Raw genomic sequence first — 15,264 nt, forward strand, 5'->3', positions numbered from 1 at the left:
TTTAGGAATGTCTTACAATATTCCAAGGAACTCATATGACATTCCAAAGAAGTCTTATTACATTCCAAAGATGTCTGCTGACATTCCACATCTTTATGTGCAATGTCCAGAGATGTCTTGAGACTATTAAGTTTTCTCTTTATGCGTCAAACGACCACTCTTCCAGTAAAACTATCAAAACTTTTGACTAAGAACCCCGATTGACCTCAACTAGTGGCATTGGAAAGATTATGTGCAATTATACATTACAAAAAAACTCAAATTACGTACCGGTGGGCAGGATAATGACAATCAAAATAAAGTTCATAAAACCCTAAATTTTTAAAAAATTCTGAAAATTTTGTACAGTTATGTATTTAAATAACTCCAAAGTCTACCAAAATTGTTGGAAACAAACCAGTGGATACAGTAATGACGTTCAAATATAATTAGGAACGTTTCTGGACATTTCAAGGAAATCTTATGATATTCCAAGGATGTCTGGTGACATTCCAAGGATGTCTGGTGACATTCCAAGGATGTCTGATGACATTCCAAGGATGTCTGGTGACATTCCACAACCTTATGTGCAATGTCCACATATGTTTTAATATATTAAATTTCTTCTTCGTGCGTTAAACGACCACTCTTTAATAAAACTATAATAACTTTTGACTAAGGACCCCGATTGACCTCAAACTGGTGGCATTGTTAAGTTCATAAAACTTAAAAATTCCTGAAAATTCTGAAAATTTTGTGCAGTTATGTTTTTAAATAACTCCCAAATCTCCCAAAATTGTTCGAAACAAACAAGTGGATACAGTAATGACGTTCAAATACAGTTTAGGAACGTTTCAGGACATTTCAAGGAAGTCTTATGACATTCCAATGAAGACTTATGATATTCCAAGGAAGTCTTATGACATTCCAAAGATGTATGGTGACATTCCACAACCTTATGTGCATTGTCCATATATGTCTTAAGATATTAAGTTTCTTCTTTATGCGTCAAATGACCACTTTTCAGTAAAATTATTATAACTCTTGACTATAGACTCGATTGACCTCAAACTGGTGGCATTGTTAAGATAATCAAAATCTCTACCGTTTGTGAGAAGACGAGCTCAAAATCACCCTAGCTAGTTCTCTATCAGTAGATAAAATTCTGAAGATTATGTGTAGTTATGCATTTAAATAACTCCAAAATCTCTCAAAATTTCTCTAAACAGACCAGTGGATAGGGTAATGGCGTTTAAATGCAGTTTAGGAACGTCTTAGAACATTTCAAGGAACTCTTATGACATTCCAAAGAAGTCTTATGACATTCCGAGGATGTCTGCTGATATTCCACAACCTTATGTGCAATGTCCATAGATGTCTTGAGATATTAAGTTACCTCTTCGTGCGTCAAACGACCACTCTTCAGTAAAACTATCGTAACTTTTGAATAAAGACCCCGATTGACCTCAAACTGGTGGCATTAGAAGATTATGTGCAATTATACATTACAAAAAAAACTCAAATTACGTACCAGTGGACAGGGTAATGACAATCAAATTCAGTTCATAAAACTCTGAAATTTCTGAAAATTCTGAAAATTTTGTGCAGTTATGTATTTAATTAACTCCAAAATCTCCCAAAATTGTTCGAAACAAACCAGTCGATACAGTAATGACGTTCAAATACATTTTAGGAACGTCTTAGGACATTCCAAGGAAGTCTTATGACATTCCAAGTAAGTCTTATTACATTCCAAAGAAGTCTTATGACATTCCAAGGATGTTTGGTGACATTCCACAACCTTATGTGCAATGTCCACAGATGTCTTAGGTTATTAAATTTCTTCTTCGTGCGTTAAACGATCACTGTTCAGTAAAACTATCATAACTTTTGACTAAGGACCCCGATTGACCTCAAGCTGGTGGCATTGTTAATTCATAAAACTTCGAAATTTCTGAAAATTCTTAAAGTTTTGTGCAGTTATGAATTTAAATAACTCCAAAATCTCCCAAAATTGCTCGAAAAATACAAAATAGGGTAATGACGTTTAAATACAGTTTATGAACGTCTTAGGAAATTCCAAGGAATTCTTATGACATTACATAGAAGTCTTATGACATTCCAAGAATGTCTTCTTATATTCCACAACCTTATGTGCAATTTCCACATATGGCTTGGGATATTAAGTTTTCTCTTCGTGCATCAAACGACCACTCTTCAGTAAAATTATCAAAACTTTTGACTAAGAACCCCGGGTGACCTCAAACTGGTGGCATTGGAAAGCTAATCAAAATCTCTACCGTTTCTTAAAAGATGAGCTCAATTTCACCATTGTTAGTTCTTTATCAATAGATAAAATTTTGAAGATTATGTGCAATTATACATTACAAAAAACTCAAAAATTCCCAAAGTTTATTAAAACGTAACAGTGGACATGGTAATGACGATCACATAAAGTTCATAAAACTCTGAAATTTTTGAAAATTCTGAAAATTTTGGACATTATGTATTTAAAAACTCCAAAATCTCCCAAAACTGTTCGAAATAAACTAGTGGATACAGTAATGACGTTCAAATACAGTTTAAGAACGTCTCGGGACATTCCAAGGAAGTCTTATGACATTTCAAAGAAGTCTTATGACATTTCAAGGATGTCTGCTGACATTCCACAACCTTATGTGCAATGTCTATAGATGTATTAGGATATTAAGTTTCCTCTTCTTGCGTCAAACGACCACTCTTCAGTAAACCTATCATAACTTTTGACTAAGGACCCCGATTGACCTCAAACTGGTGGCATTGTTAAGTTATTAAAACTCTGAAATTTCTAAAAATTCTGAAAGTTTTGTGCAGTTATGAATTTAAATAACTCCAAAATCTCCCAAAATTGCTCGAAACAAACCAAAATAGGGTAATGACGTTTGAATACAGTTTAGAAATGTTTCATGACATTCCAAGGAAGTCTTATGACATTCCAAAGAAATCTTATGACATTCCAAGGATGTCTGCTTACATTCCACAACCTTACGTGCAATGTCCACATATGGCTTAGGATATTAAGTTTTCCTCTTCGTGCGTCAAACGACCACTCTTCAGTAAAATTATCAAAACTTTTTTGACTAAGGACCCCGGGTGACCTCAAACTGGTGGCATTGGAAAGCTAATCAAAATCTCTACCGTTTTTTAAAAGATGAGCTCAATTTCACCATAGCAGTTCTCTATCAATAGATAAAATTTTGAAGATTATGTGCAATTATACAATACAAAAAAAATCAAAATCTCCCAAAGTTTCTTAAAACGTAACAGTGGACAGGGTAATGCCGATCACATAAAATTCATAAAACCCTGAAATTTCTGAAAATTCTGAAATTTTTGTGCAGTTATGTATTTAAATAACTCCAAAATCTCCCAAAATTTTTCGAAACAAACCAGTGGATACAGTAATAACGTTCAAATATAATTTAGGAACGTCTCTGGACATTCCAAGGAAGTCTTATGACATTCCAAAGAAGTCTTATGATATTCCAAAGATATCTGGTGACATTCCACAACCTTATGTGCAATGTCCACAAATATCTTAAGATATTAAATTTCTTTTTCGTACGTCAAATGATCACTCTTCAGTAAAACTATCATAACTTTTGACTAAGGACTCCGATTGACCTCAAACTGGTGGCATTGTTAAGTTCATAAAACTCTGAAATTTCTGAAAATTTTGAATGTTTTGTGCAGTTATGAATTTAAATAACTTTAAAATCTCCCAAAATTGCTCGAAACAAACCAAAATAGGGTAATGATCCTCAAATACAGTTTAGGAACGTTTGAGGACATTCCAATGAAGTCTTATGACATTCCAAAGATGTCTGCTTACATTCCACAACCATATGTGCAATGTCCACAGATGGCTTACGATCTTAAGTTTCCTCTTCGTGCATCAAACGACCACTCTTTAGTAAAATTATCAAAACTTTTGACTAAGAATCCCGATTGACCTCAAACTGGTGGCATTGGAAAGTTAATCAAAATCTCTACCGTTTCTGAAAAGATGAGCTCAATTTCACCATATCTAGTTCTCTATCAATAGATAAAATTTTGAAGATTATGTGCAATTATACATTACAAAAAAAAACTCAAAATCTTCCAAAGTTGCTTAAAACGTATCAGTGGGCAGGGTAATGACGATCACATAAAGTTCTTAAAACCCTGAAATTTCTGAAAATTCTGAAAACTTTGTGCAGTTATGTATTTTAATAACTCTAAAATCTCCCTAAATTGTTCGAAATAAACCAGTGGATACAGTAATAACGTTCAAATACAGTTTAGGAACGTCTCAGGACATTCCAAGAAAGTCTTATGACATTCCAAAGAAGTCTTATGACATTCTAAGGATGTGTGATATTCCACAACCTTATGTGCAATGTCCACAGATGTCTTACGATATTAAGTTTCTTCTTCGTGCGTTAAACGACCACTCTTCAGTAAAACTATCATAATTGTTAAGTTCATAAAACTCTGAAATTTTTGAACTTTCTGAAAATTTTGTATAGTTATGTATTTAAATAACTTCAAAATCTCCTGAAATTGCTCGAAACAAACCAGTGGATAGGGTAATGACGTTTAAATACAGTTTAGGAACATTTCAGGACATTTCAAAGAAGTCTTATGACATTGCAAAGAAGTCTTATGACTTTCGAAAGAAGTCTTATGACAGATGGCTTAGGATATTAAGTTTCCTTTTCGTCAAATGACCACTCTTCAGTAAAATTATCAAAACTTTTGACTAAGGATCCGATTGTCTTCAAACTGGTGGCATTAGAAAGTTAATCAAAATGTTTATTGTTTCTGAAAAGATGAGCTCAATATCACAATAGCTAGTTCTCAATCAATAAATAAAATTCTGAAGATTCTGTGCAATTATACATTTCAAAAAAATTAAAATCTCCCAAAGTTACTTAAAATGCACATGTGGACAGGGTAATGACGATCACATCAAGTTCATAAAACTCTGGAAATTCTGAAAATTATGTGCAATTATGCATTTAAATAACTCCAAAATCTCTCAAAATTGCTTCGAAACAAACCAATGGATACAGTAGTGACGTTCAAATACAGTTTAAGAACTTCTTAGAACACTCCAAGAAAGTCTTATGACATTCCACAAAAAAAAATTGGATATAGAGTGAAAATACTGTATAAATAATTATATGTTTTCATACCAAAACATTTATACATCTTTTATTAATTTAAGTAAGTTACTCTAAAATTTAAATTATATAATTTTATAATAAATAAAAATATCTTTTGAAAGATTAAAATATTTTTAAATAAAAATATATCTTTTATTATGTCGTCAACGAAGAAGTACGAACGTCTTTTAAACTAATTTGATTTAGTTAGTATTACAAAATCATTAGATTTGTGTAATATGCAAATTTGAAAACAAACATATTTGTAATATGCAAATTTGAAATCATTAGATATGTGTAATATACAAAATCATTAAATATGTGTAATATGCAAATTTGAAAACAAACATATTTATACATAACTCTTGAAACAAACAATAAAAAGACACACCTTAATATATAATGAAAATATATATATTTTAACAAGAAATAAAATTTATTCAAAAATACACAATTTTTCAACAATGTTAGGGTTTTTTCATGTAAACCATATAGGAGATGAAACTTTCATGTATAAACTTAAGAGATTTAATTTTTCATTTTAATACACTGATTTTTAGATATAAAAAGTTACAAATATTTATGAAATATTAATAAATAGATAAAAGCATAATAAAAACGAAAATACATAAATATTTGTACAAAAAATTAAGAGATGCAACTTTCTATATATATGAATAGTCACAAATTTTTAATTTAAATGTAGTTATTTTAAAATGATAATTATATGAATAGTTGCAATTTTTCAATTTAGATAGTCATATATTTTCAATTTAAAAGTAGTTATTTTGAAATGATACATATATGAATAGTCACAACTTTTCATTTAAATAATTACATGTTTTCAATTTAAATACTAACTAATACACAAATATTTAAACAAATAATGAAAAGACACAATTTTAAACAAAAAATAAAATTTCTATAAAAATTCATAACTTTTCAAGGATTCTTATTATTAGTAGATTATAGTTAAAAATTAATAACTATTTGTAAGATGAGTATGCAGGCCAAAAAAAACTAAAAGTTTGATGGATTATTCGGTAAAAGAATTGATAAAAAAATATTTGCGAAACTATATATGTTTTTAAACCCTACAAACATGTATACATTCCTCTTCCCCAAAAGAAAAGCAAAAGGTGGCGATAGAGAGGGAGAGACGCCGGACGCGCCGTCGTCATCGTTGCACCTTGAGTTGTCTTTGTCGTAGCTAGAGTTCAAGCTACCATCGTAGTTCTCCATTCTTGTCGCAAAATCAGATCGGAACTCTTGGAAACTAAGAAAAGGAGAACTTAGGGTTTTTCACACATTACCTGATCTGTGTGCTTGTTGTTGACCTAACACATGGCATCCAAAACTATGGCGGAGAAGGAGAACTCATCATCAGAAAAACCGTCTCTGATTCCATCACTACCAGAAGACCTCATCATTGACATCTTAGCGCGTGTGTCCAGATTGGAGTATCCAACACTCTCCCTCGTTTCCAAGCAGTTCCAGTCACTCGTTGCGTCGCCTGAGCTATACGCAAGACGTTCTTTGTTGGGATGCACCGAGCACTGCCTCTACATTGTTCTCTATGAGGGAGAAAACCATCTTTTCCGTTGGTATATTATCCGCCCGAAAGCCAACGGTAATCGCAGCTTGGTCCGTATCCCTTCTGCTTCCCCCTCTGACACCCGACGAAAGCTTTGTCGTGGTGGGCTCGAAGAAGATATACGTGTTTGGTAGTGGGATTGCTAAAACCAGTGCGTATAACATAGACTGTAGATCTCACACGGTGCAACCCCTCCCCAGCATGCCTGTGGCCATGTCTTATACAAGGGCTGCTCTCATTGAAGATAAAATTTACGTAATGGGCCGCTTGGGTGACTTTCAGAATCTCATAGTGTTATTCAATACAAAAACACACATGTGGGAGCCTGAGATTTTAAAGCCAGACATTGAGCTGCATGGTGAGCGCAAGAGCTTGGATAGTTGTTTGGTGGGTGGGTGGTTGGTGTTGGCTGATAAGTTTTATATGAGGCATGATATTGAAACCCTTGTTTACGACCCAAAGGAAAATATATGGAGACCGGATGATATGCTGCGTTACGTAAAGATGCCTACCGCATGTGTTATTGATGACATGTTATACTACTACTCTGTTTACGATTTTACTAAAAAAATAAAAACGTATGATCCAAAGCGGAGGTGTTGGGAAGTGGTGAAAGGTTTGAGAAAGCTGTTTTCTAAGATGAAAAATTTGCAGTGTATTCACGCTGCGAATTACGGTGGGAAGCTGGCTTTGTTTTATACTAGTAAAGAAGATTATCGTAGAGGAAGAGGTGTGAAATCCAAGAGGGAGATTTGGTGTGCGGATATTTCGCTAGAAAGACGTCAAGGAGGAGAGATTTGGGGTAAAGTTGAGTGGTGTGGTCAGGTCCTGGTTGCTGATCTCTGGGTGAAGAATTGTCTAAATGTTATGGTTTGATGCACTAACTCTTCTTCATATATGCATGAACACCAAGCATATAGAAATCCCATTTAGACTCTGCTTTTCTTTTCTAGTTTTTTTTTTTTATGTAAACTTAAGTTTAGAACAATATTCTCTGCCAAGCCCTTACTTTACAATATCTTAGATATCCAATAAATGTGAGAAACAACTAATCATCTTAAGAGTCAATTTATATATATATTCCTATGTTACATAGCCCTTGAGTAATGCAGTTTCTTAAAACTTGAAAAAACACAACATACATGCATAGAGAATAAGATTCTGGCGACCACAAAACATAATTAAAAGGTCTAAAAACACTAGAAACATATGGAGTAATAGGGTTCAAAGATATTTTAGTACAGTGAAAGAAAATACATTTCTTGTAACAGAAAATAAACTCAAGCAATGGTCCCAGTTTTAGAGTTTTACCAATCTTTAATCTCATATGTCTTTTGATTGAACACCACAACTTCCACACAGGTTTTGTTAATCTCATCCATTACCTTGCGCTTAGCCCCTTGCATTGCATTACCGTTTCAAGAAGCTAAGTCACTCCAAGAACATCCCTCAGTCTCAGATTTTCTCACAAACACAAAGGCCATGAGAAGCTGGAGAGATTCTCTCACCACGTTGGTAAAATCAGTATACATTTTATCCTCTTGAAATCTCTATGATCAATAGATTATAAGGAAACGTTGTTTGTCCTCATCTCTGTAAGTTAGCCAATGAGTACATTAGTAAATCAGATTGGCGCGAGGAAGACATTTATTACATACAGCTTTTTCTCTGAAGAGCATGATGCTGATTCTCTCCTCATAATGCTCGTTGAGGAGTCTGAGAGATGTATATTCTCAGTTACTTTTCTTACCACGGATCCATGCCCATCACATGATCAGTCAGGTTTCTGCATGAAAACAGAAACTGTCATAATCCTTTCTTGTTAGCATTATAACTAATATACCAAAAACATTACATGGGACTTTGTTTCAGATACTCAGCGCCGATTTTGACCTCAAAAAGAGTCTCAAGCACATTGTCATGGCAGCAACGAGGTTGATCCTAAACAACACTAAAAACAATACAGGTTGTCTTGTCCTTTGTTGGCTTCTCCCAAATGATTGTTTCTTGGTTGGTATATAGGGGAACATAGGATTGAGAGGGTGACTAAAATTCCTAAAAGTGGCAAGAGTGTTCAACGCATTGGTAGAAGAAATGAAAGCAATGGGGATTGCATTTGTTGATGTCTCAGAATGTACAGAAGTGATGGCTCTAGTTGCACACAAGGACATGCTTGTATGTTGGGATCAGACCATTTTGGGCAGGAGCTGATGCTGTGGTTATCGAAGCAGATTGTCATGGACGTTTTTGGGCTGGTAATGGGCCGAGACAAGAAGCTTTCAAAGAATCTGATGTGATATACAGAGCTCTGAGCTCAAGAGGCCATACTGATATGATCATGATTCAAGACAGCTGAATTAGTAGGGTTCTTTATTTTCTTATAGGTGCAACAAGAATTCATGATCCATAGGCCAAGCTGAAATCAAGTTTTAGTAAACTCTTAACGGTTGGAATGGAACTAAAACAGGTTCACCAATCAACAACAGATGCAGCATCATTGCTGTTAGTTGCAGCTCTCAACGAAGGGCGAGATGTGATAATGGATGGAACAGAGTAAAAGGGAGAAAGATAGTTAGACGAATAGTTTCTGATTACATTTTCAGGAGCAGCACAGCGTACACGCAGTACAATCAGAGGGTTCATCTCCAACGGCCTGAAACATGTAACCGTGATAGAGAGACTTGTATCAAAAGTAAAAAGTAAAACCAAATTTTAGCTAGACCGTTTTTAAAATGCATGAAAATACGAACGTTAGAGATAAGGGAAGGTCCAATTAATAAACTCTCTCTTAGCCGGAAGATCCTTCTTCTCAGCCGCAACAACAGCTGTCTCGGCATCAGCAGCCTTCTTCTCTGGAGATGTTCTACTAGAAGTCCTTGATGCTTTAATAGGTCTCTCCTTCGCCTTGGGCTTTGCTGCTGCAGGTTTCTTAGATGCTTTAGCTTCTGGTTCCTTGTTAACCGGCGCAGACGCCGCCGGTTTAGCAGAAGAAAGTTTGAAAGATCCTTTGACCTTAACCAACTTCTCGGAAGCGACGAGCCTCTTGAGATTGACGAGGAGAAGCTTCCTGAAGGTAGAGGGAAGAGACTTCTCTCGTTACCTCTTCGTATTTAGGGTGAGATGGAGGAGAAGAAGAAGCTTTCTTCTTAGGAGCCTTCTTCTTCTCTGCAACTGCAGGCTTCTTCTTAGGTTTAGCTTCCTTCGTCTTCTTGGCTTTAGCACCTTTCACCGCCGCTTCTGCATCTCCTGAGGAGACGTTGGTGGGGATGTTCTCTGCCTCTGCTGCCGACATTTTTTTTTTCTCTAGGTAATTGAAGTGATAAATGGAATGTAATGAGTCAGAGAAGATTCTGGTGAGGACGATGAGAGTTTCGGACATTGTGTTTTATAGTCAGATGTGTAAGAGACAAGAGTTATTCATTCTTTGCTGTGATTGGTTGAGAGGATGAGTACGCGGATCGGTGTGGCTGCTCAGGTTTGAATTTCGTCCGTTGGATCTTGACGTTATCGACGGTGTGGAGATAAAGGGTTGGTTAATGTAAAGGATGGGGGAGGTTAATGGATGTGGAAAGGTGTTTTGTTTATGTGTTGGTGTGCTTTTAGACTCGATTGATTTGATCGTAACTTGAGTTTTACTTGATGGAATTTAGTTTTGTTTTGATCGGTGTGTAGATAATTTTGTAAGGTTTCTTTTGAATATCTGAGAGTTTGTAATGGTTTATTTTAGGATGAGAAAATCGGTTTTGAAGCGAGGTTGGTCGAGACTATGGTTTGTTTTGATAGTATTTATGTATATTTGCTTTTCTGGAGAATGCTTGGGGGAAGGTTATCGATGTTTGTATTCGTTGGAAACTACACTACTCAAGGAGTGTAACGAATCAGGAATTATTAAAATCGGATCATTTTTTGGTGGAAAGTCATGCTATAGAATCCGATCAAAGATGACCATCTTCTAGTGTATGGGTTGCCACACAACTTTGTTGCATGTATGATGTGTCTAATTTCAAAAATGTCATAACTCATGTAACCAAGTATGTATGCATTGGTTTATTTTACATATTTTATATTCACTACATCGTGTAATTATTTTAGATTAAATTTGTTATAAAAACTTAATTTATATGCCTTAGCAAGTCATGTATAGTTTAACAAAAATGATGATGTATGCAAGTATGCAACTATGCATCTTGCTTCTAAAAGCATACAAATACTTTTTTACCAATGGAATTATTTGACATTCGTTGGCAAACATAAATCTTTTCATGAATACGAAATTCAAATCTTAAATTGCAATATATTTTGTATCTAACGAATAGTAATATTCTACATTTGGAATATTGATATCGATTTGAAACTTCCAGCATTTTTAATTAACGAGTTTTGTATTGCGACGAATGATTGTGTAACGTCCTAGATGGCATGAATAAACTTCGGCGTAATTAAAGGTTTACAGATTTATAATCAAAATAATAGTTAGTAATTTCATTTTTCAAATTGATAACTGATATACATCTAGTATATAAAACCCGTTGATACATTCTCACAAAGTTAATTTCCCTCATCAGTGTACAACTGGGGTTAAAAATACACCATGATCAAATAAAAACTGGATCCAACTCACATGTACTGATATACATCAAACTTTTTCTAGTCTAATACCTAACCCAATTCAAATCATAAACGAATAAACTGACCAAAAACTAAATTTCATTCACAAAGAAAAAAAAAGAACCGGTCTATAAACTTATGATCGATCTGATCATAGTTGAATAATTCCCGATTCACATACATTTTTTATAAAACGGATACTCTTAGGAAATAAATTCAATCAGTATTTACAATAGTAAGCCGCTAAGTAAGGCACGAACCTTTAATCTCCCTTTGAGATTCCACCAATCTCTCCTCATATATTAATTGCGTTCTATTGGTATGCCCTCGGAAGTTAATTGCATTTTACGTTTGTCAATGGAAGCTAATGTTGGATTCAAGATACTCTTAAGTTTCTAAATTTATGTTTTTAGAAGTCTAGACTCCTATAAACACCATTAACAAACATGCAAGTAATAACAATAGACTTTTTCGTTGCGGATTTAGTAATGGCCTAGTGAATGGTCGACTCAAATGTTAATACTATGTTTTCAATATATCGATCTACCGAAATGGTAAAGGAAGATCTGTCCCCAACCTTTCGATAACTATAAATCTCTAGTATATGATAACTTAGTTTTTGGTATTATCTACATATGCAAGAATGTTATAATAAAGTAATAAATTATAACTTTTTGATTGTTGGGATACTTATCAGTTGTCACCACCTATTATAAATATTCACACATGCCATCCATTCAAAGTGCACAGGCCAAAATCTCAAAAAGATCCTTTCCTATAAATTATTTACACAAATATTCAGAAGGTACTATGTAATCAAATTAATACGGCGTTAAAATGCTAGTTTATCACCAAAATATTGGGGTCTTCGATAGACGAAACACATGGAGGATAGCATGTGAGTCTAGACGCGAGGCCGATTGTAATTGTCCTTCAACAACTCTCTGCTCCAACATGGACCAAGGAAAATGACGATCTACAACAACAACTATCTCGGTTAAACAAGAGCCTATGACAATGTAACAATGATGAACTACTAACGATCCTATATATTCTCCAAAGAAAGAGAAACTTGATTCAATAAAATATGTATTGAATGGCCAAGAAAAAAAAGAGAGCAATAGCTGCAAATTCACAATAACTTACATCCACTACATGTTCATAAATCATAACCAATCAACGATCCACTCCACTTGTATTTTCTTCTTGTTCAATCCCGTAGCTACTGTACGGACGCTTCAAGTGATCGAAATATGTGACCATTTTTTATCATTTATCTCTGTTATCAACCAAGACTGGTTTCCTCTTTATTTAACACTATGGGTGGTTAATGGAGATGTATTATCTGGAAGCTGATAAACTGATGGATTCTCCAAATGATCTGATGTAGACACTGGGGGTCAAGATTTATTTGGTCGTAAGTAGTTTCAGATTACACGACATATAGGGTACTTTCCTAAGTTGAAAATGGTGCCCTCAATGATAAGTTCGGTGGTATTGGCATGATCCGGGATGATGTGGATTTGGTTTTCATAGTCTTAAGACGTCAAAAAGGCCTCGAATGGTAAAATCTAGGCTTGCAGATGTTTGGGTAGTTTAAAATTTAGGAAGTCCGGTTCCACCAAAATCTTGTCAATTGAACCGGAAAAATTTGGTTATGTTCAGTATTCGGGTAGTTTGGTTTTTATTCTTTTTATCAGAAGTTTTTTGTTTCGATTATATTTTGGTCAAAATTTTGGTTAAATTTGGATAATTTTATTCAAAATTTGGTTAATTTGGTTAGCAATTTTTTTTGAAAAACCAAACCGCCTGAATACTGAACCGAACTGAAAATCAAATTTTTATAAATCTGCCGAATTAAACTAAACTTGTTAATCAAACTAATTGAAAATTTTGGTTCGATTTAGCGAGTTTCTTTCGGTTCAAAATCACATGGCTAGTAAAATCGATCGAAGAAGAAGAATGACTGAGTTTGGCTTCCAAACGGGGTAATTATTTTGAAATACATTTCATGTTTAATCTTTGATTTCTTATTTTATTCTTCACATTTCATGTTTAATGTGTATGCAAATCTTATTTCCAAAGGAGTTGATCATGAAATTTCATCTTTTTCTCATGCGTGATATATAATTCCTCATTTGTTAGCTTATAAGACCAGCTTCTTAAAACCAGTCCAATAAAATATGGGAGATTCACGGTAAAACAAATCTTCAGAACTTCTATGTCATCAAGGGCGCTAGAAATACACTCTCTTTTGACTCTAGAATATTCTGTTTGAAGCATCGAGTGGGTTTGGATCGAGCCTTCATTATTTTGGTTGTGTATTTGAGAGACCCCCAACAATGTGATATGCATCTATCATGAGATGTGTAATCTTGAAAGGACATTCCATTTGTAACTTTAATCACTATCACTAGTAAGCTGTTAAAAAAATACTAGTAGCATACATATATTTCATAGAGGAAATCTTGAAGCTCAACAACATTCCCATTTGTGGTGCGGAATAGGACGATTTGACTTGGTGGTACTATATTCTTCAAATGGAAGCTCGAACTTGGAAATAATACACTCAAATTTGTCTTGATTTTTTTTTGTCAATGAATTGAGTTTTTTTTTGTTTTCTAAATTCCTTTTATGATCTATATTATTATTTATGAAGTAATTTGGCTGATGTGTCATGTTCTCCATGATTTTAGGTAATTTTTCTTATTTATTATATTTTATTAGGTTTTACCTAAATCATTAATTATTATTTATTTTTAACTAAGTCACTAATTTATTAATTTAAAAATACGCTTAATGAATTTTATATATGATTAAAACAATTTTATTTTAATAATATTAAGTTCATATGTTCTATTAAAATTTAGTTACTTTTCTTATTTTTCATATTTAGGTTTTAGACTTTTAGCTAGGTTATTTATTTATTATTAGTTTCTAATTGATTCACTAATTTATTAATTTAAACAATACCCTTAATGAATTTTATATTTAATTAAAACGAATTTTATTTTAATAATATAAAATTTATATGCTATATTAAATATTAAATAATTGAGAGTAAAAGAATATCTATAAAATTATCAAAAATTAAAAAATAAGATAATTCTTATATATATATTGTGTTGCTATCTTAAAACAATATTTTTACTATAAAATTTAAAAACAATTATGATACGAAAAAATATAATTAAATATTAGCAAGTAAAAACATTTATATAAAGATTTTCTAAACTATTTCTAAGATATGAGTGTTTTTTAAAAAGTAACACAATAATATGTATATATTTTGATAAAAAATATTTGACATATGTAAATACTTTGATGTTTGATTTAACTATTTGAAAACATAAATAATAACTTATTTTGTTGGTTTTAGATTAATAGGACATAAACTAATAATTATTCATAAAAAATTATTTTCGCATGTGCGGACAAAACACCTAGGAATTGTCATTGTTTATTGCTTATTTTTAATATTTACAATAATATTAGGTAACTTGCTTATTTTCATATTCTCCATAATTTTAGTTATTTATTTATTTGTCATGTTCTTAATTTTAATTTGCAATTTTTATTTATTTTTCATATATTAAATAATTTTAGGTGTTAATTTTAGTTTTGCTTACTTTCTCCATGAATTTAGTTTTTTTTTATTTATCATATTTTATTATTTTTAGAAACTTATTTGTTACATGATTTAAGTTTAGTCTTTAGTTTTAATAAATAACTTTTCAAATTGTTAGTTTTAAACGTTTTAGTGATTGTTCAATAAATATTTATTATATTCAGGGATAATTATTGTTAACAAGTATTATCAAATTAAAGCAATAATTTATAGTTTTTTCATCTTATGGTTACTTTAAATTAATATTAATTTTTTTTTATTAATTAAAA

At 32.8% G+C, this 15,264-nt stretch overlaps 2 pseudogenes; one reads left to right on the plus strand and one right to left on the minus strand.

Annotated features, from left to right (window-relative positions):
* The first annotated feature begins 6,297 nt into the window (after positions 1–6,297).
* LOC130509737 (F-box/kelch-repeat protein At4g38940-like) lies at positions 6,298–7,814 on the plus strand (annotated as a pseudogene).
* Positions 7,815–9,313: 1,499 nt separating this feature from the next.
* Positions 9,314–10,135, minus strand: LOC130509735 (histone H1.2-like; annotated as a pseudogene).
* Positions 10,136–15,264: the final 5,129 nt, after the last annotated feature.

The sequence above is a fragment of the Raphanus sativus genome, chromosome 3 (assembly GCF_000801105.2).
Source record: "Raphanus sativus cultivar WK10039 chromosome 3, ASM80110v3, whole genome shotgun sequence".
In the NCBI taxonomy this organism is placed as follows: Eukaryota; Viridiplantae; Streptophyta; class Magnoliopsida; order Brassicales; family Brassicaceae; genus Raphanus; species Raphanus sativus.